This window comes from Podarcis vaucheri (genome assembly GCF_965113315.1).
Source record: "Podarcis vaucheri genome assembly, chromosome: 3".
Taxonomy (NCBI): domain Eukaryota; kingdom Metazoa; phylum Chordata; class Lepidosauria; order Squamata; family Lacertidae; genus Podarcis; species Podarcis vaucheri.
In genome coordinates this window covers 39,833,634-39,858,834 of record NC_138761.1, presented here as the reverse complement: position 1 = coordinate 39,858,834, position 25,201 = coordinate 39,833,634, and the positions used below count along the sequence as shown (strand labels likewise).

The 25,201-nt window shown below is 47.5% G+C and overlaps 1 protein-coding gene across 7 annotated transcripts in view; it reads left to right on the top strand.

Moving 5' to 3' along the window:
• Positions 1-25,201, top strand: part of LOC309527894 (uncharacterized protein) — a gene marked incomplete at its 3' end in the record, with an annotated part of 212,564 nt that overhangs the window by 81,109 nt on the left and 106,254 nt on the right. The window contains exon 4 of one of the 7 annotated variants that reach the window (XR_014217408.1): positions 5,575-5,691. The exons of the other annotated variants lie outside the window; for them this stretch is intronic. Of the gene's footprint in view, positions 1-5,574; positions 5,692-25,201 lie in introns of those variants that run through there. 7 annotated transcript variants of the gene reach the window in all.

Genomic DNA, 25,201 nt, shown 5'->3' with positions numbered 1-25,201 from the left:
TATTTTTAAAATCCCATGTTCAATTCCCAACATCTCCAGGTAGGGCTGGGAAAGATTTCTGTGCTGCAGTCACTATGCCTTGAAACAGCAGTTGCTGAAATCAGAAGTGCTGCTGCGCTCAGGTCCTGCTGATGGTCAGTCTTTCCATGGGCATCTGGTTGACCTTGGTGAGAATATGATACTATCCTTGGTCTGACACAGCGGGGCTCTTCTTATGCCCTATTCGAAGATCCTTGCAAGCCTTTGCTAGTCAGTGTTGAGTAGACGGTACTGAGACACATGATTCAGTATAGGCATCTTCTTGTGTTTCACTTCCAAGCACTGTCGAGGTATCATGATTTCTTTATTTCAAGAGTTGGTAAAGTGGCCACTTACCATCTCGCTCAAGAGGAGGAAATGCATAACCCAAGAAAAGAAGATATAGATTTGCATATGCAAATACTGGACTGTCTTTAGAAAACCGGGGTGCATGACTGCCGTAAGAGTTGGAACTCTACTCTATATCTAAGAACCTTAGCACTTTCCTAACCCATCCCCCACAATAAACACCCAACATTTGTGTGAATACTAACAGCCTTTATGTAGATAAGTCCTCACTGGTGCAGCTGGTGCATTATCAAGTAGCTTCTGTGTGTGCAATAGTTGTATGACTCAGCCCTAACTTAAAGCAGGGTCGCACCCACACTTAAAGTACATTTATGCCACTTTAACAGTCATGACTTCCCCCAAAGAATCCTGGTAGCTGTATCTTATCCTTCACATATGTACAGTTCCCAGCACCCTTAACAAACTACAGTTCCTCGGGTTCTGTGTCTGTGTGAGCCATAAGTGACAGTGACATAAAAATACCTTAAATGTATAGGGTGCATGTAGCTCCACTGTTAGGCTGCCCATTTGGGCATCATTCTGTGTTTTCTGTTGGGCTTTAGTGAAGCTTGCCAAGCATGCTGTACGCTTGTGACAGCCACACAGATCACACACTGCCATTTGCCAGGCTGCAGCAAGGATCACAACAGCTATGCCTGCCAGAGGGAGAAAACAAAAGCCAAGCCTGGTGATTAGTTTGACTTTTTAAATCAGCCGGGCCCCATGGGGTCTCTGTAAGCCAGCTAACATATGCTGGCATTTGATTTAATTTGGGTATATTGGTAACCAGATTAATTCTGGCATTCACCCTTTTTTTGTAATGCGGCTGCACGTGTATCCAAATTTTAATTGCTAAAAAATACCTGAGTAGCAAGCACTTTATGATCATCCTGTTATATAAAGAGCCACCTACACAGGAATGTTTACCACTCAGTAACAGGAACAACCCTATCAGAAGGTTGGCGGTTCAAATCCCCGCGATGGGGTGAGTTCCTGTTGCTCGGTCCCTGCTCCTGCCAACTTAGCAGTTTGAAAGCACATCAAAGTGCAAGTAGATAAATAGGTACCACTCTGGCGGGGAGGTAAACGCCGTTTCCGTGTGCTGCTCTGGTTCGCCAGAAGCAGCTTAGTCATGTTGGCCACATGACCCGGAAGCTGTATGCCGGCTCCCTCGGCCAATAAAGCGAGATGAACGCTGCAACCCCAGAGTCGGTCACGACTTGACCTAATGGTCAGGGGTCCCTTTACCTTTATGCTAGAGGCAGCAGGTGGGTGTTGGTGCCCTCCCCTGTTTTCTGCTTTTCATGTTTTGTTTCAGGCCCAATTCAAAATATTGACCTGGGATTAGGATACCTGAAACATCATCTCTCTCTCTCCTTTGCTTGTTTGTGCTTTGAGAGCTTCATCAGAAGCCCTTCTCTGGGTTTAGCTGTCTGTGCTGGCAGGCAGCAACTCTGCAGGGTACCAGGCGGAGTTCATTCTCCACCTTATTAGCCATTATCTATTTTTTTAGTAGGAAAATGAACCTGGGATCAGCAGCATGCACAGAGCTTTCGCCCCCTTTGCTCTCATGTCCAGCTCAGCACTGGGAAAAATAGCATGAGCAATATGGCCAATAGGGAACGTAATGGCAGGAGTGCATTTCTCAGACTATTATGAGAAAACACCTCCCTCCCCCGTTAATGATCGTGGACAAAGGACCTGTACAGTGGTACCTTGGGTTACATACGCTTCAGGTTACATACGCTTCAGGTTACAGACTCCGCTAACCCAGAAATAGTACCTCGGATTAAAAACTTTGCTTCAGGATGAGAACAGAAATCGTGCTCCAGCTGCAGCAGGAGGCCCCATTAGCTAAAGTGGTGCTTCAGGTTAAGAACAGTTTCAGGTTAAGAACGGACCTCCGGAACGAATTAAGTACTTAACCCGAGGTACCACTGTATTATAAAGGCCTTCATAAGAAGCCATCACAGCAGTTAAGTGAGCTGCGAACGTGTTAATGCTGGCAAGTCAGTAGCAAAATGGGATTTGTGGGGTTAAAAGGCCCATGCAGACGCCTTGGAGGAGCTCTCGATGAAACGTAATTGTTGAGCAGATGCTTGTATGTATGTGCATGTTTGTACTTTTAATCATCTATCAGTGTGAAATAATAAGCCATTCAATAATTAATTGACCAGGCCCAAGCTCCATATTCCAGTGCTGTGGCTGAGGGTGGGCACTCAAGAGTTGCCGACAAATGGTGTGCAAAGTAATTGCCTGATGAAGAAAAGGAAGATATTAACACTAGATTTTCCAGGCTCCTCAGATGAATTCATCATGGTGGGTCTGAGGCTTTGGATAGGATTTACGCTGCTAATTCACCACTAATTAATGTTCTAAATTGGGCTGGATGTCGGAACAAGGGGAGGGGGCAGATTTAAGTATTTTTCAGCAAAGAACAAGGATAGAGATAAGACAGAAATGTTTTGCTTCCGTTTTAAGGGATACCTAGGGCTGTGACAAGGCATTGTTTCCTGTTGCACCTGCAATTCGTTGCATGAATCAGAGTTTCTGTTCCGCTGTAGCCCCTCTTTTGTCAAAATCTACATTACCTGTAATTTCGTAACTTTTGTAATTAATTATGTAAATTACATAGGTTACATTTTCATTACGTTATTCCAGCCCATTCATTTCAATGCAATGTGAAGGAAGCACAATGCAAATGTGTAAAAATGTAACCAATTGTGTATCATTTGGGGACTGAAAGCATCAATGACAGCAAATACCGACCATATTCACTGAATTTATTTCCATCCCAGACACAGAACAGATAAGCGAACACCAGCAATTTCCACTCCCATGTCTGTTTTTGTTGGAATTCCTCTACATCTCTAGGTGTGAACAAGTGGTTCTAAAACAGGAGCTTCTAACCTGTGGCCCTCTAGATGTTGTTTGACTCCAACTCCCATCAGCCTCCACCAGCCTGGCCAGTAGTCAGGCATGGTGGGAGTTGTGGTATTCTTTTAGAGTGCTCTTGCCTGGCAGGCTAGCTGTGTCCTTGTACTATGATCGTGTCACTCACTTCCCTGGGTGGAGGGTGGAGAAAGCTGTGTGTGTTGGAACCTCTGACTTTTGTGTGCCTGGGTTTTAGCTTACTGCACAAAGGCACAAGTCACATCCATTATTCTGCCCATGTTTGCCTCTGGCGTTGCCTGCTGCTGGCATGTGTCCCTTGGAATGTTCCTGAGAATCTTTCAGGCTACAAAAAGGTTTCCTGTCCTTGGTGTAGATAATACTGAGCTAGATGGACTAGTGGTCTATCTTTTGCATAAGACCCCAGAGAACCACTGTCAGTATAAACGGTAGCACTTCTTCACAAGATTGTTTGCTTTTCTAATAAAAAAAAAGCTTAAGGTTACATTTCAACTGACTGAAGATATTTTCGTAAAGCTCAGCGGGTTTTGCAAATTTAACCTATGCAGCCAGGACTAAGTGCCACTGAATTCAATGGTAACTGTGTAGGACTGCAGGAGGGCAACAGGGTTAGCCACCCCAGCCTTATAGAATCGATCCAGGTTAGCACTCTGCCTTTACTTAAATAAGAAACATTTATTGGCTAGAGTGCACAGGAGAACACACAAAAACAGTCTCACAAAGAAATAAAAGTAAAACGTTGATTTCTAGCTACATTAGAGAAGAGTCACAATGCAAAATCAGGCTGTGATCCTGTACCTATTTACCTAGGGACAAATCTCACTGCAATTGATGGCACTTACTTCTGAATAGATGCAGAAACCTTAGGATGCAGATCCTCTCTTTACATTGCTGCCAGAGAGGCAGTGGGAATTGCAGCATCCAACACTCATTCTGCCTACACTGCAGTTTGGTCTTCCCTTCATGGAAATCTTTACCTGGTCAACTTTAACTGGATCAAAGTGGTGCAGCAATAACAGTGGCAGCATATTTGCAAAGCTAAGTGGAATCTGGTATGGTTTCACATTGGATGGGGGATCGTGGGTTGAGATTCCTGCATTACAGGAGACTGGAGTAGATGACCCTTAGGATCCCTTCCATCTCTATAATTCTATGATTCTATAAGCAAGAGACTTCTTAAACATCAGGTAAAATTGCTACCTCCTGGTTGCAAAGGAGAGCTGGAAATGGCCCACCTGAAGATGTCTTGGTGCTACCATCTTGGGAAGATTTCTAGAGCTAGCCATGGTAGTATGCTGTAGCATCCATTTCATACATCTTGTTGTTGCTTTCAGGCACATAAATTGCCATGAAAGGGGAAACCAATTTCTGGAAGCCTATGTAGATGCAGTTTCTTCAGCAAGAAGAGTCTGCTTCAGAAGACGATTCCTGCCCATTTAGGCTGAAGTGAATTTGGGCTGCAGTGACGTCTCTCTGCCACACCCACCATCCGCTTTACTTTCACAGATTAGAACCATCTGGTTTATACTCACTCTTCTTCCAGGTCCACAAAGGACGGCTGAATATGATACCTCCATCATTCCAGAGGAAGTTTTTGGTTGCCAGGTTCCTTTAAGGCTCACACTGAGTCACTAAGACATGGGTGAAGGTGGATGGAGAGAGATCCGCAAGTTCATTTCCTGCCTTTCCGGCAGAAGCCCTTAGAGGGATTTTCAAAAGATGTATTACTGACAGCTGGCAACTCTGTTATCCCCAATTTAAATTTATTAGCACTGAGGGCTGCTCTTCTGTCATTAGGCACCCTGTGCTTTGTGTTAATAAGTCTCTGGCTGGAAGTGGGATCTTTTGCACCAGACTGAAGGGATCTAAGGCACTGTCCTTGGCGTCTCAGGAATGCAAAGAAATTCTTTGACTTTCCTGAGTGGGATAATGTCTTTGATACACAAACTGACAAAGGGCTTCTAAATGTATAATCATTCTGTATTTATAAGGCATGTGATTACTTCTCTGTACGCCTACAAAGGTTTGAAAAAGGCAAGGCAAATTGATCCCAAAGCATCTGTTTTACTGAGGACATGTCCATCCGCTGAATAGATTATGTGCTCTGTGCTCTGTGTGTGCACACATATGTCTCTGCTGCACAACGTGTACTTGCAAATTGCATGCCTGTAAAAGAAAACGTAGAAACCAGTCTTAAAGCCAAGAAAGGAAAAAGGACTAATGTGATTCATTCTCCATTCCCTTTCAATATTGTAGTGCCATCATTCTTCAAGCTCTCTTTCCTTCTCACTCTAGGTCTCCAGCTCTCCACAGAAAACAGGGGACTCCGCTTGGGTGTGTGTCCCGCCTCCCCCCATCAACCTTCCTCCAGACAGACCAAGGAGGACTGATGCTCATGCTCAGTTAGTACAGAAGGTGGGCTGACATTTGGTTAGCAAGGAGAAAGCTGATGGGGACAAGAGAATGGAATGGAGTGGCTAGGACTCTGCACAATGCAACACTTTGTTTCGGGTAGGGCACATGAACCAAGGAGTTGTGCCAAAGGCTTCTGGGAAAAGACCAGTTTACACTCTGCTAAGCTGAAACCATCAAACTCCGACGGTAATAAATTAAATTAAACTTACAGCTGTGCCATTGAAATATCAACCACAAATAGCAAGAATTGCCACTATTGATTGCACTTTCAGAGAAGTTGAACTCCACTCCCACCCTTGCCATAAAGAACCCCCGCTGTCACCAAAGTGACTGTCTTTCTGGAGGAGGAAACTTCTCCCTGCTAATGCAGTACGTTAATTCAGCGTTTGGGACGAAGAAGCCCCCCCCCCCGAAGAGAGGGTGTGGGAGAAGGTGAGCGAGGTGGGCGTTTAACAGAGAAAGTGTGATTATTGAAGCTTCCTAGCCGGTGCCAGCAGGTCTCTAACTCTCCTCCTCATAAAGATGCCTGCATTCGTTCATTCAGGCCACTTTGATAGGAAATCCAATGAGCATTTACAAGCTCCCAGCCCATTAACGAATGGGTTCATAAAGCAGGAACAAAAGATAATCGATACCCTCCTTGTGGGCAGGGAGGGAGAGCTGAAAGGCTTTGCTAATCACATACATGCTGCTGGCCTTACTTCACAAGCCTCCGCCGTGCAGGTTGCAGAAGAGTGCCACTCTGCTTGGCATCTGGCTCTGCAGCTCTCATCTTGTGGCATTGTGAGCGCGTCTTTCATTCTCCCTTGTAATGAGTCTTCTGTTGTCTTTTCCTTCTCTCCTCCACACAAGTGAAAGGAGGGGGGCGCCACTAATGGCGACTCGCTGCAGCGATCAATAGAAGAGAAGCATATTAAGCAGGCTCTCTGGGGAGAATATCTGTCAATAGGAGTGGTGGTTTTGAGTGAAGCTCAATTGCACAGCTGTGCCACTTCGTAAATATCAGTTTATAATGATCACCCAAGGGGCTGTGTGGAAGGCCCTTCTGGGGAGTTTATTATATTGATCACATTTGCATCATGTCCTTCCTCCAACAGCGGCATACGTTTTTAGCCCCACACTGATCCTGTGAGGTAGACAAGTCAGTGAGAGCGTGAGTGGCTCAAGGGCATTCAGTGAACTTTAGAATCCAGTGATTTGCACCAAGAAATCTCCGTTCAGTATCCAATCTAGCACTCTTTGCCGCCTTCTTGAGAGATGCGAAGTCCAAACTCTTGCCACAGGTTTAGTGAGGGCTGTTCATTCTGGTAACTCACAAAACCAGATCCTGGTGTGTTATCATATATACTTCTTAAAAGTGGCCTACAGATGACCAGTCTATAAGCCTGTAAGTGGATAGATGCTGTGGGTTTCTCCTGCCCCCTTCATGTGACTTTCTGGAGGCTCTCATTGCCCTAAAGATTCATCTTCTCGTTAAGACTTTGCATTTCGAATCTTCAAATTTGTTTTGTTTTTGTTTTTTCAAAAGGACTGGAGGAAACCTAATTAGCCCACCACAGTGAGCCTGATGGTCCTAGACAGTCAGGAATTGACAGCAAGTGTGTTGCTGGAATTGATACTCAACTCTTCCTCTGAAATAGATAGAAATTAATATCCCTATATATCATGGCTGCCAGATTGCAGCTGTCATCCTGCTACAATGCTTCGTGTTCAGCAGTAATTGTCTGAGGCCTAATTTAAATGTGACATAGTCTGCTCTCAAGGTGTGCTCAAGACAGGAGCATTGTGGGAATGGTACATAACTATGCACTCTTATCGTGTGGGGCGGAAGCTTTATACCAGAGTAGCATGGGATTGCCACAACCAAATGGCTCAGGTAGTGCTTAGGTAAAGGTAAAGGTACCCCTGCCCGTACAGGCCAGTCGTGACCGACTCTAGGGTTGTGCGCTCATCTCACTCAAGAGGCCGGGAGCCGGCGCCGTCCGAAGACACTTCCAGGTCACGTGGCCAGCGTGACGAAGCTGCACTGGTGAACCAGCACCAGCGCAGCACACGGAAACGCCGTTTACCTTCCCACTAGAAAGCGGTCCCTATTTATCTACTTGCACTTAGGGGTGCTTTCGAACTGCTAGGTGGGCAGGAGCTGGGACCGAACGATGGGAGCTCACCCTGCCGCGGGGATTCGAACCGCCGACCTTACGATCAGCAAGCCCTAGGCACTGAGGTTTTACCCACAGCGCCACCCGCGTCCCAGGTAGTGCTTAAGTGGGGTCTAAATCATTAATGTGATATTGTGGCCACTTAGATACCAGAGCCCACTTCCTGAGGATGGGATGGGGCACTGTGGGGACTCTCTTCACCACATGTGGTCTTGGTATACTGAAAGGAAAGTCAGCTCCATTTTAGGAAATATTATTTGTGGCATCCGTATCCTTTGTAAGGAGTTGGTTTGCATATTCATTTAGCCTCAACAAACAGAGAGACTTTGGTCACCTTAAAGGTGCCAAAGGTGCCAAACTATATTGAATCATAAGCTTTTGTGAGCCGGAACCCAGTTCATTAGATGCATCTGATGCAACAAAGAGAACTCTGACCCACTGCATTTTGCATACCTTCTTTCAACATGTGGGGGTGGGGCATGGGGAATCCTAAAATAGGGATGGGCAAATCTGTCCATTTCAGTTTCTTCTTTTCCCCGCCTTCAGTTTTCCACATTCATTTGGAATTATTTTACATCCTCATGAAAAGTCACCAGCATTTTAGTGTGAATTTCTCCTAATAGACACATTTTTGTATGCAGTTTTGCCTAATAAACACAAAATTATGCATTATATTATATTCCTTTATGTATGCATTTATAGGCACACTTTACCGTAGTATATGTGTTTGGTTCACCTTTAGATGAAAACTGAATTGAATTTCTCCCCATCCCTCCCCTGAAAAAGGATTCCTGATTGCACAGAGATGTGAACATACAGTTGCCAGCCCAAGGATTTTGTTTCAAATAAACACATGGAGGTCAGAAGCTGGGACAATGTTCAGTCTTTCCCTCCCACCTTTCAGGATGTCTGAAAAGGGTTAACGTATTCGGAAGTCTTTAATGAACCACTAGACTATTTTGTCATTTTTGCTGCAACAGACTAATGCAAATACCCCTCTGGCATTCAGTCTCAGGTGTGCAGATCTGATGTTTCTGTTCAGTGATGCTGCCAAAGCTTGTAATTACCCAGTTCATAATACAAAGTTGTTCTGCTCATAATGCTTGGCTGCATTGTGAGGCAAATAACCCCCCCCCCCGGGATTGTTTTCTATAACACAGTGAATCTGAGCTGGAGTACTTGTGCTCCATCTCTCCCTGTTACTTATATCATGTAAGTAAATGTTGTTTAGTTGTTTAGTTGTATCTGACTCTTTGTGACCCCATGGACCAGAGCACGCCAGGCACTCCTGTCTTCCACTGCCTCCCGCATTTTGGTCAAACTCATGCTGGTAGCTTCGAGAACACTGTCCAGCCATCTCGTCCTCTGTCGTCCCCTTCTTCTTGTGCCCTCAATCTTTCCCAACATCAGGGTCTTTTCCAGAGAGTCTTCTCTTCTCATGAGGTGGCCAAAGTATTGGAGCCTCAGCTTCACGGTCTGTCCTCCCAGTGAGCACTTAGAGCTGATTTCCTTAAGAATGGATAGATTTGATCTTCTTGCAGTCCATGGGACTCTCAAGAGTCTCCTCCAACACGTAAGTAAATAGGAAGGTGATAAAATTTGGTGGTGGTGGGGTCTAGGAAGCTTACACCAGGCATACTCCTGATGACATCATCAGGAATACAACAGTATCCGTATGAAAAAAGCATCTTAAGAGGGGAAAAGAAGAATAACTTGGTATGCCCAGATCACTCATCAATTCTAGCCTTTTCAGAAAACAGTACAATCAGAGAGAAGCAGTGCCTATAATTCATGCCCTTACCACTCCCCTGCTCTAGCTCTTTTTTGTCAGCTAGCTGCAAAAACTCCCAAGTGGCTACTTTCCAGCTTTAAAATTGTTTCCTTTCAACCCCTGCCCAGACTGTGGAGTGTGCTTTAGCAGCTAGTAGCCACCAGCCATCAAATGCCATCATGCTTACTTAAATACCTCTTATCCATCAGTGCTCACAAAAGCCATTTTAAAATTCTAACATACAAAAACTCCTCAAAAGGGATCATATCCTGCTGGATGGCCACAACACTGTTAATCATATTTATGACCCCACCTTGTTTTGTGGTACAGAGCAAGGAATGCCCCTTTAAAGGGAATGGTGGGGCTGGCAAAAATGTATTTGCTTTGCAGCCCATGACTGAGCCCAGTAGAATAGGCTTATTTTGCAAGTTTATATCAGCAGCACTCTGAGAGATTGAATTGCACTCTAGGCTCTTAGCCGGCACCGGGCACAGGGAGCTAGTGGAGGAAATTGCTTCCAGTCAATTGGCCCACAGCACAATCATGTAGAAATGCTTCTGGCAAAAGCTCCTGATAAGAGAGCTGGGAAAACAAAGATGCTTAATAAGAAACTATTTGTGATCAAGGTGAGGACACAGTGCAGCGGTCCTGTTTATGCGTCGTCTTGATTGGTAGGAGCTACTGCTGCAGGACTTGCTGAAATGAGCTGAAGGAGGAAGACCTGCTCCAAATAGTTGCTCCGGTATTATTAGCCTTGCTTGAGGTGCGCTCTCTCTCTCTCTCTCTGTATATATAAGGAGGCCCTTGCTGTTCTGTCGGACTTGAGAATAATAGAATTCTAGAATTGGTAGGGACACCAACTCTAGATCAACCACCTGCTCAGTGCAGGCATCTTGAGAACATTAAAAATGTCCCGGTGGATCAGCTCATCTAGTCCAATATCCTGCTCCCACAATGGCCAACCAGATGTCCAAGGGAAGCCAGCGAGTAAGACATGGCCACAAAAGAACTCTCCCCATCTGCAACTCCCAGCAACTGGTATTCAGAGGCATACTTTCTCCAATGGTGGAGGTCGAACGCAGCCATAGTAGAGGCAGAACATAGAATCTTGCACCCATAGCACTCCTGACAGATTGCTCTCCAGCTGCAGTGATGGAAAGACCACCACTTCCTGAGGTGGCCTGCTCCACTGTCAGATAGCTCCTACCATTAGGATGGTTCTCCTTATATTTGCAAAAAATAAAAAAATGGCTTCCTTGCCATTTCCACCCATTCGATCAAATTCTGCATGCTGGAGCAAGAAAGAACAAGTCTGTTTCAACTTCCACATGACAGTTCTTCAGTTATCTGAAGACAGCTGTCATGTCATGTCTCTCCTTAATCTTATAGTCTCCAGGCTTAACATATCCAGCTTTTTCATCTGAACGGCCTCAGTCCAGTATATCTGAAGGAGTGTCTCCACCCCCATCATTCTACCTGGACACTGAGGTCCAGCGCCGAGGGCCTTCTGGTGGTTCCCTTAGTGCGAGAAGCCAAGTTACAGGGAACTAGGCAGAGGGCCTTCTCGGTAGTGACACCCGCCCTGTGGAACACCCTCCCACCAGATGTCAAAGAGAAAAACGACTACCAGATTTTTAGAAGACATCTGAAGGCAGCCCTATTTAGGGAAGCTTTTAATGTTTAATATACTATTGTATTTTAATATTTTGTTGGAAGCCGCCCAGAGTGGCTGGGGATGCCCAGCCAGATGGGTGGGTATAAATTATTATTATTATTATTATTATTATTATTATTATTATTATTATTATTAATTCATAGGACTTGCATTCTAAACTCTTCATGCTACTGTTCACTTTGTGCTGTTGTTCATCAGCATCCCTCATAAATGTGGTGCCCAGAACTGGACATGGTACTCCAGATGTGGCCATACCAGGGCACAAAAGAATGGAATAATAGAAGTGGGAAAAATTGTCCCAGAACCTCACTTTGCAGAAAAATGTGTGGAGGTGGCTAGCTTAAAATATTATTTCCTTTGGCTATATACCTCTTGATGTAAAGGATCGCAGAGTACCGTACCTATGCATCCTGCAGAGACACATCTAGGAAACAAAACAAAAACATCTTTAGCAGAGGCTTTGGTTATCTTTGGAAATGCCCACAGTCTGGATCACTGAAGAGCAAAACTAATTCAAAGTGCATTGCAACTGACAAACCAAATTTGAATGTACATCACCCATCAGTTTATTTCTACATGGATAATAACAACTGCTCTCTAAAGTAAAAATATGAGTCTTCTGTTTCAAGTCTGTGTGACAAACCTGTGTGGAAATTTATATTTAAATCCATATGTTTGAACTTATTTTGCCACAAAACCCAGCATTTCAAGACATATTTTCTCTCAGTCGTACCTTGGATCTCAAATGCCTTGGCTCCTGAACAAACTGACTCCCGAACGATCGAAACCCGGAAATGAGTGTTCTGGTTTTCGAACGATTTTCAGAAGCCGAACGTCCGGCACAGCTTCTGTGGCTGCCGATTGGCTGCGGGAGCTTCCTGCAGCCCATCAGAAGCTGTGCTTTGGTTTCTGAACATTTTGGAAGTCAAACGGACTTCCGGAACTAATTCCGTTCAACTTCCAAGGTACGACTGTACACATTTCAAATTGCATTTAATTGTAAAATGCACATTTTTGAATGTATTTTTCAAGCTGAGATGTGCACCGTAAAATTCAGAGTGCAAAATCTTCAGGATGACTAGGTTCCAACCCAGACATTGGTCGCGGAGCACGTCAGTTTGTTTGCATATTCACAAAGAATGAATTCCTGAAGCATCCCTGTTCACAATGCTATATCCACCTAAGATGCCTTTGATGGCTGAACAAAATCCTCACATTATGGGAAATTTGCAGAGAAATGCATACCCCAAGGAGAAATAAATGTCTTCTGCTACAAAGTGAGAGAAATAGATAGCAAGGGCCTTTCAAATGTATGTGGCATTTGAACTTAGTCCCAATTGAGCATCAGTGATGGCAAGATACCCTGCCTCAATGCAATGGATGAAGAGTGGGTGAGTTGCTGCACACAAGCCTACCGTGCCTTTGATTTTAAATTGGGTGTGTTGTATACTGCAGGGCTTGTGAGGAGGAGTACTGTATTCAAACAATTAACTAATTTAAAAGAGAAAACAAAAGGAAACAGAGCAAAGCACAGTGGGAAATTGTTACAGGGGGCAACTTGGCTGCTTTTTATCATTTGAAACATCTTTTATTAGCCTACAGCGGCAGCAGTACAATGTGGGAGTGCAATCTCAGAAGTGTGTGTGTGTGTGTGTGTGTGTATACACACACATTTAAAAAAAAACAAATGATGAAAATATTTAAGGCAGAAAGTGCAGTGGGAAAGCAGTTGTAGTTACTCCCACAGTCAAATGAAATCGCGGACAGGATTCGAGATAGGAGCTGTGGAATAAAAATGATGAAGTAATTGTAGTTGAGGGATTTCTGTCACAGATAAGAGTTTGGCATATAATGCAGCAGAAAAGGGTTTGAACAAAAATACTTTGGAGGTATGGGTGAGAAGTCAATACGCGAAACAACTTAACTATTTAATTTGAAATCAATTTGTGAAAAAATTGAAAATTCAATAAAAATTATATTAGGGGTTAAAAGAGGAAGTAGTCACTCCCAGCACTCAGGAAAACATGGTCCAGTCACCAGGCATCAGACATCTTTGCAATGCACACTGACTGGGAGCTTTCCTCCTGAGACTAGCAGTGTCTGGGGAGAGAGTATTTTCTTAGGAATTCAGAAGAAAGAAGGGGAAGGGTTTCAACGCAAGCCCTGCACCACTGTCCCAGTGCTCCTCTACGGTGGCTATTTAAATAAATGTTATATGGCTTAATTGTCACCACTAAGTTTGGTCCTGGGCAATGAGGAAAAAAATAAAAATAGAAAAAGGCAGGTATTGTGTGTGCGGAGAGAGGTTGTGCCTAATTGGGGGGCGGGAAAGGCTTTCACTTGATTTATTCTACGTGCAACCGCATCTGCCAGTAGAAGAAGCCGAGCCATTCTAGACCAATATCAGCCGCCTCATTCTGGACTGGGCCATTCTGAGCTGCTGGCGTTCTCCCTTGCCTCTGCTCCAAGGCACAGGATATGAAGTTCTTTGGTACAGATTCATTGGTGAGCTTGAGTCAAATTTAATTTTCTAAAAAAAACACACTTCTGCTACTAGCTTCTTGGCAAGCGGCCCAAACAAAGTAAAGATGGAATGACCTCGGGCATCCTCACTCAACCATGGTTGGGACCTGATAGAGCACATTAACACACAGCAGGCGGGGGGAATAACAAGCAAAGGAAAGAGAAAAATCCAAGCCGGGGGTTCAGTGTCTCTTTCCCACCCTAGGGAACATTTCCACTTGGACAAACCTTGGAACGTGATGGTTCAGTTGTCTTGTTTGCGTGGTTTGTGACTCGGTCTGGCTCTGTATTCTGCCTGCGTGTCTGCCTGCCTCTCTGTCTAATCTACTTTATCCACACAGTGTTGGAAGAGAAAAGAGAAGACACAGCTGAAGGGGTGCAGCGTGTATGACTGAAGGAAATACATAAAAACACATCACGGTGTCCATTTCTTTGTAAATTTGCCTCCTGCTCTTCCAGTTCCAATAAAAGTTTTTAATATATTTGGAAAGACTTATAAACCATTTAATGAAAGCGATCTCTAAGTGGTGTGCATAATAAAACTGTAGGTGAAACGCAGCTGAAATCCACAGAACTAATATTCATAAAATGACGATCCTTAAATCACTGCTAAAATCAATAAACCAGCATGGCTAAAGTATGGAAACAAGCAGACAACATGTACAAAAAATGCAAACCTCCCCACCACCACCATCCGAGTTACAAAGAGGTCAACATACGTAGGATGTACATTTTGTTGAGCGGAAATATGTTTTGAACTTCAGGTTGTGTACACATCGCACTTTTAAAGCTCATTTGATGCACATTCTCTCCTGCAAAGAATTCTGGGCACTATTGTTTATACAGAATTACAATTCCCAGCAGTCCTTTACAAACTACAGTTCTTAAAATTATTAGACAGAAAGAATGTGATTCAGATGTGCTTTAAAATAATAGCCTGTATACAGCCTTAATAGCTTTTTATCAGGGAAATATTACAATTGTAAGCAGCTCAGACATTTTAAAGCTGAGATGGAGAACCTGTCACCATCTTTGTCCATTGGCTGTACTGGTTGGTGCTGATAGGAGCTTGAGCCCATCAGCATCTGAAGGACCAAAGATTCCTCATCTCTGATTTAAGGGAAGAGAAAGGAGACGTTAATGACCCAAATGTTTGAAATGCATGAGAGCCTGCAACCTTCTGCTCAGAAATGCATTGGGACCCTAGGGTTGCCACACGTCTGGATTTTCCTGGACGTATCTGGAATACCACAGCTGGCAGCAGTGTCTGGGTGGAAATCTGGAGAATGTCCAGGAAAATCCAGGCATATGGCAGCCCATGTTGGCAGTGCCATTTCCCCATAAAAATAGCTAAAGAACGGTATTTTTAAAAGCGTTTTTGCCTCAAAAGTTCAACAACTTTGGCAAAAAGCTCAGCAACATTTCTGTCTGGATTTTTACTGTTTGAAATATGGCACCCCCATGTTACCCACCTCAGCTGTGGCCAAAGTTGCTATTCAAATAAATGTTGAATTTATTTAATGTGCACACATTAATCTGGAGAAAGAGTTTTGAGTTTTATGATTTATAAATTGGAATTAATTTCCCCAATAATGCAATGTGATCTGTTTTTATTTCAGCAGTTGAAGAGTGTTTCAGAGAACACTGAGTTTAAGATCAGCTCTACTAGGATAAGGAGAAGCTTGTATCAAAGTGCTTTGAATGTTTAAATATAAACTGGCTTAACGATGCATGCCCAACGATGCATGACTGTATTTATAGCTGTCCAAAGCTGCTTAAGCAAAACCTTGATGGTGTGCGGATGACCAAAGTTGGAGGTTGGAGAGTTCCCTGGGCAGTTAGGTGGGCGAAGGTGTTGCAGTACCTCCATCTATTTATTCTCTCCCTCTGATTTGGAAGGCCTATAAAAGCTTACAGGGGAGGCTGGGACTTTGCTAGAGCAACAACAGCCTCCACTATGTTTGTTGCTTGACTCCTAGCTTCTGATTCCTGATCCTTGACTCTCACTTATCGGAGAATAATTTGTGCAACACAGACTAACGTGTGTAAATTTGTTTCACATGTGTCAGGGGTTCAGGAGCAGAGGCAAGGGCAAGGGAGGAAACAGAGAGCGAGGGGGAGGAGGCAGAAGAAAGGATGAGTGATGACGACGACCCAAGATCTCCGAGTCTTTCCAGTGAATCAGAAGATTCACAGAAAGGAGCACCAGTGGCCAGGGCAAGGGGGGAGCCTAGGGGGACACCCCAGGAGGAAAGGGCCAGAGGGGGCTCAGAGGGGAGCAGTTGGAAATCGGGACCAGCGTCACCAACAGAGAGCAGGGGAGAGGAAGGGCGTCAGGTATCAAGCGCTGGCAGCTCACAACAGGAGGGAGGGCACGAGTCAGGAGTGGCCACACCTCCATCGGGGAGCGATGAAACGGTCAGACGGAAAGTGGAAGGTTGGGCGCGCGCGCCAAGTTCAAATGCACAGGAAGGTGGCGCAGTAAGCAGCCCGGAAAGGGAGCCAGGTCCTAAAGCCCGGCGCAAGGAGACAGGAGGGTCCAAGGGGTCGGCGTCAGAAGAATCCAGGAAGGAAGAGACCCCGGGGGGCAGAGGGACCCAGAGAAGAACAGTCAGGCGGAAAAGGTGGAGTAAGGCTAGGATATTAAGTTGGTGTACAAGGGGCGGAGACTCAGACGGAGCTTCGCCGGTCTAACCCATAAGACGTAGAGTTGCACGCAGCAGCTTGAGAATGGAAACTGTAACTCAATAAAGACTTTTACTAAATGATCGCTGGCTAGCGTGATCCTCTGTGAGCTAGGATCTGGAAGCAGCTCTGACAGTAAGCTCCGTCTCCAATTGTGGGCATCTACGGCCTCGCGGAGAGGAGAGAAGGAGGGTGCCTGCGACTCAGCTCACGAACGGCAGACAATATGACGGCCGAACAGCAGATAGGAGAACTCAGAGAAGCAGTGACACGTCTGAATGCCGAGATACTTGCATCCAGGAAGAGAGAGGAGGACGCAGCTGCCGCCTACAGGGATCTCCAGGTCAGGTTGGAAGTGCTTACGAAGCAAGGGCAACTGACACCCAAACCGGAGGGGATTGGATTGGGGAGAAGAACAGGCGGTCTAGTCTCTCACTTTGATGGGAATTTACAAATGTACCCCAACTTTAAAGCAGATGTACAGTGTGCACTGCAACTGCTGAACAAAGACTTTAGAGATGAGCAAGAGAAGGTGGGATTTATCATGTCCCATTTGCATGGAGATGCTAAAGCATGGCTGCGCAATTTGTGGAGGGATAAGGATCCAGCGCTCCAAACCGCGGATGCCTTTATTAAAGCGATGGATGGCTGCTTTTTATCTAGCATAGACGTGGATCTTGCCCGGAAGGAGGTGCATGGGCTGAAGCAAGGGAGGGCCAGCGTAAGACAGTACCATGCCCGCTTTTTTGCATTAGTCAGTGCCTTGGAATGGGACAGAGATTCAGCTCCAGTCAGAGATCTATTTTGGGAAGGCTTGAACAGTGCGGTTAAAGACGAAATTGCAAGGGGGGAGAGACCCCGGACCACGCAGGAGGTCGTTCAGAGGGCGCTGGCGGTGGGAGTGCGGCTGGAGGAACGTCCATGGAGCAGGGACGAAGGACGTGGAGGGCGCAAATCAGCGAGAGGGTTCTCCTTCGTTCCCAGGGAAGCTGTGCGTGCGCAATCCACGCCTCCGCCAGGAGGGGGAGCGGAACCGATGGAGGTTGGCGGTGCCAGGGCTCAGTCAGCAACCAGAGCCACAGTACCGGGAGCAGTCAAAGCGAAGCCTCCTAGAGGGAACAGGAAGTGTTACATCTGCGAAAGTCTGCAGCACCTGGCGAAAGAGTGTCCCCAGAGGCTCCACAAGCACACTGCAGCCTCAGCAATGGTAACTGCAGCAACTCAGCAAGGGGAACCACAGCAGGGAAACGACGGAGTCTGGCTGGAGAGAGAGGCACTGGGGCCCAGCCAGATGTGTCAGTGAAGCAGTCCCCAGAGATTTTGCAGCCCACAGACCCCCTCCCACCCAAACCAGTGGTGAGGCTCACCGCATCGCTCCAGCTACCCAATGGACTCACCATGGACGTGCCAATCACCATTGACTCAGGAAGCAATGCGGACTTTATAGGGCAGGACTTTGTCGATAAACACGCTATACAGCTGCTGCCTGCCACGCTGCCCCTGCAGGTCGTCACGGTGGATGGCAGGGAGCTGCTAGGGGGGCAGGTGGTGAAGCAAACACCACCAATGGTATTGCGACTTGGAAATCACAGGGAAATCATCAGTTTTAATGTCACCAGACTGTCGGACACGCCTATTGTCTTGGGCATGAGTTGGCTGGACAGACACAGTCCGACGTTGGCTTGGTACCAGCGGCAGCTAGTCTTTGGCTCCTCATACTGCGCTGAACACTGCATCCTGCCCCGGCAGGAGGGAGAGGAGGAGGAAGCGCAGCTGCAGCTGGGGATGCTGCAAGCAATCCCCCACAAATACGCGGGATTTTTGGAGGTCTTCTGCGAGAAGGAAGCGGATAAGCTACCCCCCCACAGATCATATGACTGCAAGATTGACCTACTGCCAGGGGCGGCGCTGCCCAAAGGGAAGCTGTATTCCATGTCTGAGGACGAACTACAGGAACTCAAGGAGTTCATAGATCATAATTTGGAGCACGGCTTCATCCGGGAGTCCAAGGCGGTGGGAGGCAGTCCTGTATTCTTTGTTAAGAAGAAGGACACGCCCCAAAAAAGACTTGTAGTGGACTACCGGATCTTGAACAGTGTGACCAAGCCATCGGACTTCCCCATGCCCAGGATCGACGACCTCCTCGCGACGGTACGCAAGGGCCGCGGGTTCACCAAGTTGGACCTGCGTGGGGCGTACAACCTCATTCGCATGCGGGAGGGTGATGAGTGGAAGACAGCCATGTTCACGCCCCTGGGCACCTACGAATACAGGGTTATGCCTTTTGGATTGCAAAATGGCTCTCACTGTTTTCAAGCTTTCATGCATCACGTGCTGGCGGGGCTCCTCTACAAGACGTGCGTCTGCTTCTTGGATGACATCCTGATATTTTCTGAATCGCAGCAGGATCACGACAGACACGTCAAGGAAGTGCTGAGCAGACTACAGCAGCATAGGCTTTACGCCAAGCTGGAAAAGTGCCAGTTCGACGTGACGGAGGTGGATTTCTTGGGCTACAGGTTGTCAGACAAGGGGCTCGCCATGGACAGTGCCAAGGTTCGTGCCGTGTTGGACTGGAAGAGCCCGCGCAACCGGAAGGAGGTCCAGCGGTTTGTTGGCTTTGCGAACTTCTATCGCAAGTTTATCAAGGGGTTCGCTATGCAAACGGCGGCCATCACAGACACGCTCAGTTCCAAGAAGAAGAAGTTCATCTGGACGGAGCAGGCGGAGCAGTCCTTTCAGGCACTCAAGCGTCTCTTCGCGTCGGAAGAGCAGCTACTGCATGTCAACCCCAACAGGCCAATGAGGGTGGAGACGGACGCATCAGACAGCCGTGGGAGCAGTCCTGTTGCAGCAAGACCCACAGGGGGTCTGGAGGCCGGGAGCGTTTTACTCCAGGAAGCTCAGCAAGTCTGAACAGAACTACACCATCTGGGACAGGGAGTTGCTTGCCATTCATGCAGCTTTCAAGGCGTGGAGGCACTTCCTGATCGGCGCCAAGCACACGGTGCAGGTCTGCACGGACCACAAGAATCTGGAGCACTGGCGCACGGCGCAGTTCCTGAACCAGAGGCAGATACGTTGGGCCGAATTCTTTGCGAACTTCGACTTCCGAATAGAGTATGTCCCGGGGGACACCAACGTCATGGCGGATGCCCTATCCCGTAAACCACAGTACCTGGAGGAGGCGACGCCAGCGGCTGCCATGCACATCTTCGCACCGACGGTGTGGGCGTGCGCTTCGGCGACAGTTGACCTGGATGCGGTGAGGAGAGCGCTGCAGGACGACACCTTCGCGCGAGCCAAGATGGCAGAGGCGCAAAGGGGCAAGGCGGCGACCGGCGAGTTCCAAGTTCACGATGGATTACTCCTCCGTAAAGGGGCCATCTACGTGCCGGGGGACGATCTTCGCGCCAAGGTACTGCAGCAGCTGCACGACGCACCCACTGCCGGGCACTTTGGCAAGGAGAAGACGATAGAATTAGTCGCCAGGGACTTCTGGTGGCCCAGAATGAGAGGGGAGGTCGCGGACTACGTGGCGAGGTGCGACACCTGCCAGAGGGCCAAACCAGTACACAGACCGCCGGCGGGACTGCTGGAACCGCTGCAAACCCCGTTCGAACCGTGGGAGAGAGTGGCCCTGGACTTTGTCACGGATCTGCCCAGCTCGAGGGGCAAGACGGCAGTGCTAGTGGTGGTGGACTTGTTCTCCAAGATGGCACATTTCATCCCGTGTGCGAAGGTGGCCACGGCGGAACAAACCGCCAAACTGTTCATAGATCACGTGTTCAGGGTTCACGGTCTGCCGCGGTCTATACTGTCCGACCGGGGGCGGCAGTTCATCTCGAACTTCTGGCAGAAGCTGATGAGCTTCCTGAACGTCAAGATCAACCTGGCTTCGGCTAGACACCCGCAGACCAACGGGCAAGCGGAGCGGGTCAATGCCATCATGCAGCAGTACCTGAGATGTTATGCGAATCAACAGCCTGCGACGTGGGTGGATTACCTGCCTCTCGCCGAGTTCGCCTACAACAACACGAAGCACGTGTCCACGGGGGTCACGCCGTTCTTCGCCAACAACGGGAGGCACCCCAGAACCTTCCCGGGACTGGAAAGAATGGGGGAGGAGGAGCCGCAGACAGCAGATGCGTTCGCGTCGGAATTGCAGGAAGTCCACGATCAGCTTCAGCGGCACCTGGAGCTGGCTAAGCACGCATACAAGGTACAAGCGGACAAACACAGGAGGGTTGGCGAAGAGATCCATGTGGGAGACTGGGTCTGGTTAGCAGCCCACGCAGTGCCGGCCAGGTCGTTGGCGAAGAAGAAACTAGGGCATAAACAACTGGGGCCCTACCAAGTCGAAGAGCAGGTCAACCCGGTGGCTTTCAGGCTGGCGCTTCCGGAGGGCTCCAGGATGCATCCGGTGTTCCACAGATCGGTGCTCACTCCCTACAAGGCACCTCACAGGTTTCAGGAACCAGGAACGGCACCGAGTCCGCTCCGAGAGAGAACCGAGCAAGGGGGAGTGGCACAGGAGGAGCACATCAACGAAGTCACAGAGATTTTGGACTCCAGATGGGGGGAAGAGGGGGTAGAATACCTTCTCGCCAAGGAGGGCACCCCGGCCAGTGCCAACAGCTGGGTGCCGGGCTACGTTTTAGATGAACCTCTGCTCAAAGAAGAGTTTCATGCCCTCTTCCCACATAGGCCAATGCCAGCGGACTTTTTCGACGACTGGCTTTTCACGCCCACGCTTTCAGCCAGCACGTTCCGGGGGTTCGACTCAGACGAGGGACCAACACGAGACGCACGTTCCCCGGAGGGGTCACCCTCGGGATCTGCCTCAGAACCCTCGTATTGGTGGGACGATAGACCAGAGGAGCAGTGGCGCAGAAAGTGGCTGGAGGGTCCAGGACGAGCAACGTCCCCAGAAGGAAGCGAGGGAGAGACGGACATGGACGTATTCGGGGACGACCCGGGTTTCGAGCACGGCGGCACAGAGATGGAAGCGGAGGTGACCGTCGTCAACGAGAGCAGGGAGGAAGAACCGGAAGACTTCAGATGGAGGCCCGCCACGGGAAGCGAACTGTATCCGACATTCGTCCCCCTGACACGGCAGCACCCAGCTCCCGCACCGGAAGGAGGGGAGGGGGGAAGAGGGGGCTTCGAGGGGGGATGGATGTCAGGGGTTCAGGAGCAGAGGCAAGGGCAAGGGAGGAAACAGAGAGCGAGGGGGAGGAGGCAGAAGAAAGGATGAGTGATGACGACGACCCGAGATCTCCGAGTCTTTCCAGTGAATCAGAAGATTCACAGAAAGGAGCACCAGTGGCCAGGGCAAGGGGGGAGCCTAGGGGGACACCCCAGGAGGAAAGGGCCAGGGGGGGCTCAGAGGGGAGCAGTTGGAAATCGGGACCAGCGTCACCAACAGAGAGCAGGGGAGAGGAAGGGCGTCAGGTATCAAGCGCTGGCAGCTCACAACAGGAGGGAGGGCACGAGTCAGGAGTGGCCACACCTCCATCGGGGAGCGAAGAAACGGTCAGACGGAAAGTGGAAGGTTGGGCGCGCGCGCCAAGTTCAAATGCACAGGAAGGTGGCGCAGTAAGCAGCCCGGAAAGGGAGCCAGGTCCTAAAGCCCGGTGCAAGGAGACAGGAGGGTCCGGGGGGTCGGCGTCAGAAGAATCCAGGAAGGAAGAGACCCCGGGGGCAGAGGGACCCAGAGAAGAACAGTCAGGCGGAAAAGGTGGAGTAAGGCTAGGATATTAAGTTGGTGTACAAGGGGCGGAGACTCAGACGGAGCTTCGCCGGTCTAACCCATAAGATGTAGAGTTGCACGCAGCAGCTTGAGAATGGAAACTGTAACTCAATAAAGACTTTTACTAAATGATCGCTGGCTAGCGTGATCCTCTGTGAGCTAGGATCTGGAAGCAGCTCTGACAACATGCATGATTCATTTAGGTTACAAATGGGTCTTTCACATGTCTTCTAAGATTCTATGGTGTTGACATAGGTTTTTGTTCTCTTCAGTGCAGACCAGAGGTAGCCAACGTGGCATCCATTAGTGCAACGGTGCCCTTGAGGTCTTCCCATGAAACTCATGAAGGCTCTGTGCCTCCATGGCCATTGGCTAGGTTAGGGCTTTTTCCTCCATTGAGAAGTATATAAAATTGAAGGAGGAAGTTGGAAGGCTTACTTTCTTCCCCACTTCCACCCTGAGCTCTATGTGCTTCTCAAGGCTCTGATTCTATAAGATTTGATAAGAGCCTTGATAAGCCTTGAGATGTGGCTTTATGGGGTGGTGCCCACAGCACTTGCTCAACAATTCAAATGTGGCCACAGGCTTAAAGCTCTACAAAGTTCAGCTTCTAGTGAATGCTGTGCTAGTTCCTGGGGGTTTCTTGGGGCTGTTTCATTAGTTATGCACTTTCAATGCCTTTATATTTCCTTGCATGTGGTAGAATAACCAATTGTACCTCAAGCAGGAACCAGAAAATGCCGCCTTCTTCAGCTAAGCATCTGTCCTGTATTTCCCTCTTTCCACTACCACTTTATCTTGTTTTTTCTGCCTCTTTCCTTCTTCGCATCCTGTCTCTTGGGCTTTTGTTCCCCTCACTTTTTTATCTCCTATTCGTCACCACTTTTTAATGCCCCCCCTCCTTTTTTCTTTAATCTTATCAACCTCCCAGGGCCTAGTTTATTCTTCAGCTGTGAGTGAAAGCAGCCTTTTGAGGGGAACCTGCCAGTAGAAGCATTAGCTGGAAGCAAAGCTTGAGGGCCTGCGAGCCTATAAACAAAGGGAGCCCGCAGCAGAGGGCAGCGAGTGGAGAGGAGGTCTGCATTAAGTAGCTCTTTATCACTGTATAGTGCAGTGCCTGCGCATTACTTGCTGAACCATTTGCAGAATGGGTTCAGCCAGCCCTGTCTACATTCCCAAATAAAGATGGTTGACGTGAGCCCTATTGGCTACCTTCTGTACAGGTTTCTTTTCATCCCCTTTATTAATAGTTGTTGTGCTAGCAATTCACAGTGCAAGCAATTCCTCCCTGCACCATCCTCCAAAGAATATCAGAAAGAAAGAAAAACCCCCAAACAAATTTAAAACCCCAAGGCTCATCAAGAGGCTGCACACACATATACTTGGAGCTACAGGTTACCTTGTACAGTGGTACCTCGGGTTAAGAACTTAATTCATTCTGGAGGTCCGTTCTTAACATGAAACTGTTCTTAACTTGAAGCACCACTTCAGCTAATGGGGCCTCCCATGCCACCGCCGCGTGATTTCTGTTCTCATCCTGGGGCAAAGTTCTTAACCCGAGGTACTACTTCCGGGTTAGCAGGGTCTGTAAACTGAAGCATCTGTAACCCGAGGTATCACTGTAATACCAATGTGGGCGAGAGGGCATTTTGAGAGAATTGATCGGTGGAAGGGAAGTGTTTAATCTCCCTACCTTCCAGCCATGTTCAATCGAATACACAAAAAAATTAAAAAATTGTCCACCCAACACTATGGTGCTGCCTGAAACCCAAGATAAATCACAGAGTGTGCATGAGTCTCTAAAAGATGAGGAACCGAGGTACTAGCTACAGATTCGGCTTTAGCAAAGACCTGCAGTCAACTGAAAACAAGAAAGGCTTCAGGGCAGGAGTCCTGATTGCTCTGGCCAGTAATTAACAAGAGAGGCTTCTTAACCATAAATGGACCAACTGGAATATCTCTTAACTCCTTGAAGTGGTTCCCTGTTGCTTGGAAGTCCCAGGTATACCAGGTGACAATGAGTTGGGCAAAATAATAGGACATTTCTCACATTAAGTCTCAAGCCATACTAGCCTAGGATGAATCCTAGAATTTCAGTGTGTGGGTGGATTACTCTGGTTGTATCATTGGTTGCTGAACATTAAATAGTTACGGTAATATTCACTGTACATTAGTTCACACCACTCAGTAGGTTCTTAGTATGAAAATGAACTGTAAGCCCCATTGCATCAGAAAGGAAAATAGCTCTAACCCTGATGCCCCAAATCATTCATCCCACTAACCATTGTGTGATAAGCTCATGAGTGGTGAATACATCAATTAACATTACAATTGGAACTATTAACCTTTGATTCATTAAACATCGGGATTCCACAGTGTAAGGCTAGTCTCCTAATTAACCTGCAGTGTAGAGGTGAATCCAAAACAAATTGTGAAACTGAGATCCCTTTCACTGTTAAACTATGCAAAGAATGAGTTGAAAGTAAAGAAAAGGGTGGACTAAAATGCACACAGCTTCCTGCTGCTAAGTTATGTCATTGGATCTTTTCCCAGGGAAAGGGGTAAAAACCTCCATATTTGGAACAGCTTTTATAGATAATGAGAAGCGAATAGCAATTGAAGTGGGCGGTGACAGGAGGTTTCGTTATACCATTTGTGTATGGAGCTCAGTATTGTCTAGTCTGAATGGCAAGACAGAGGCAAATGATATTTCCTATCACCTTCTACCTAATCCTCTTAAACTGGAGATTAAATCTGTGGCCTTCTGCATGCAGAGCATGTGCTCTATGCTTGAGGTGTGGAATTTCTTGTTTTAGCTGCTGTGAACCAGTCCTGAATTTTGCATGCATTGAGACACAACCATACTTTATTATAGGGTCTTTAAGAAGAGTCAAAGAGAAGTTCGTGTCAGGGCTGGAGTCAGACGCAGGTCTGCAATAAAG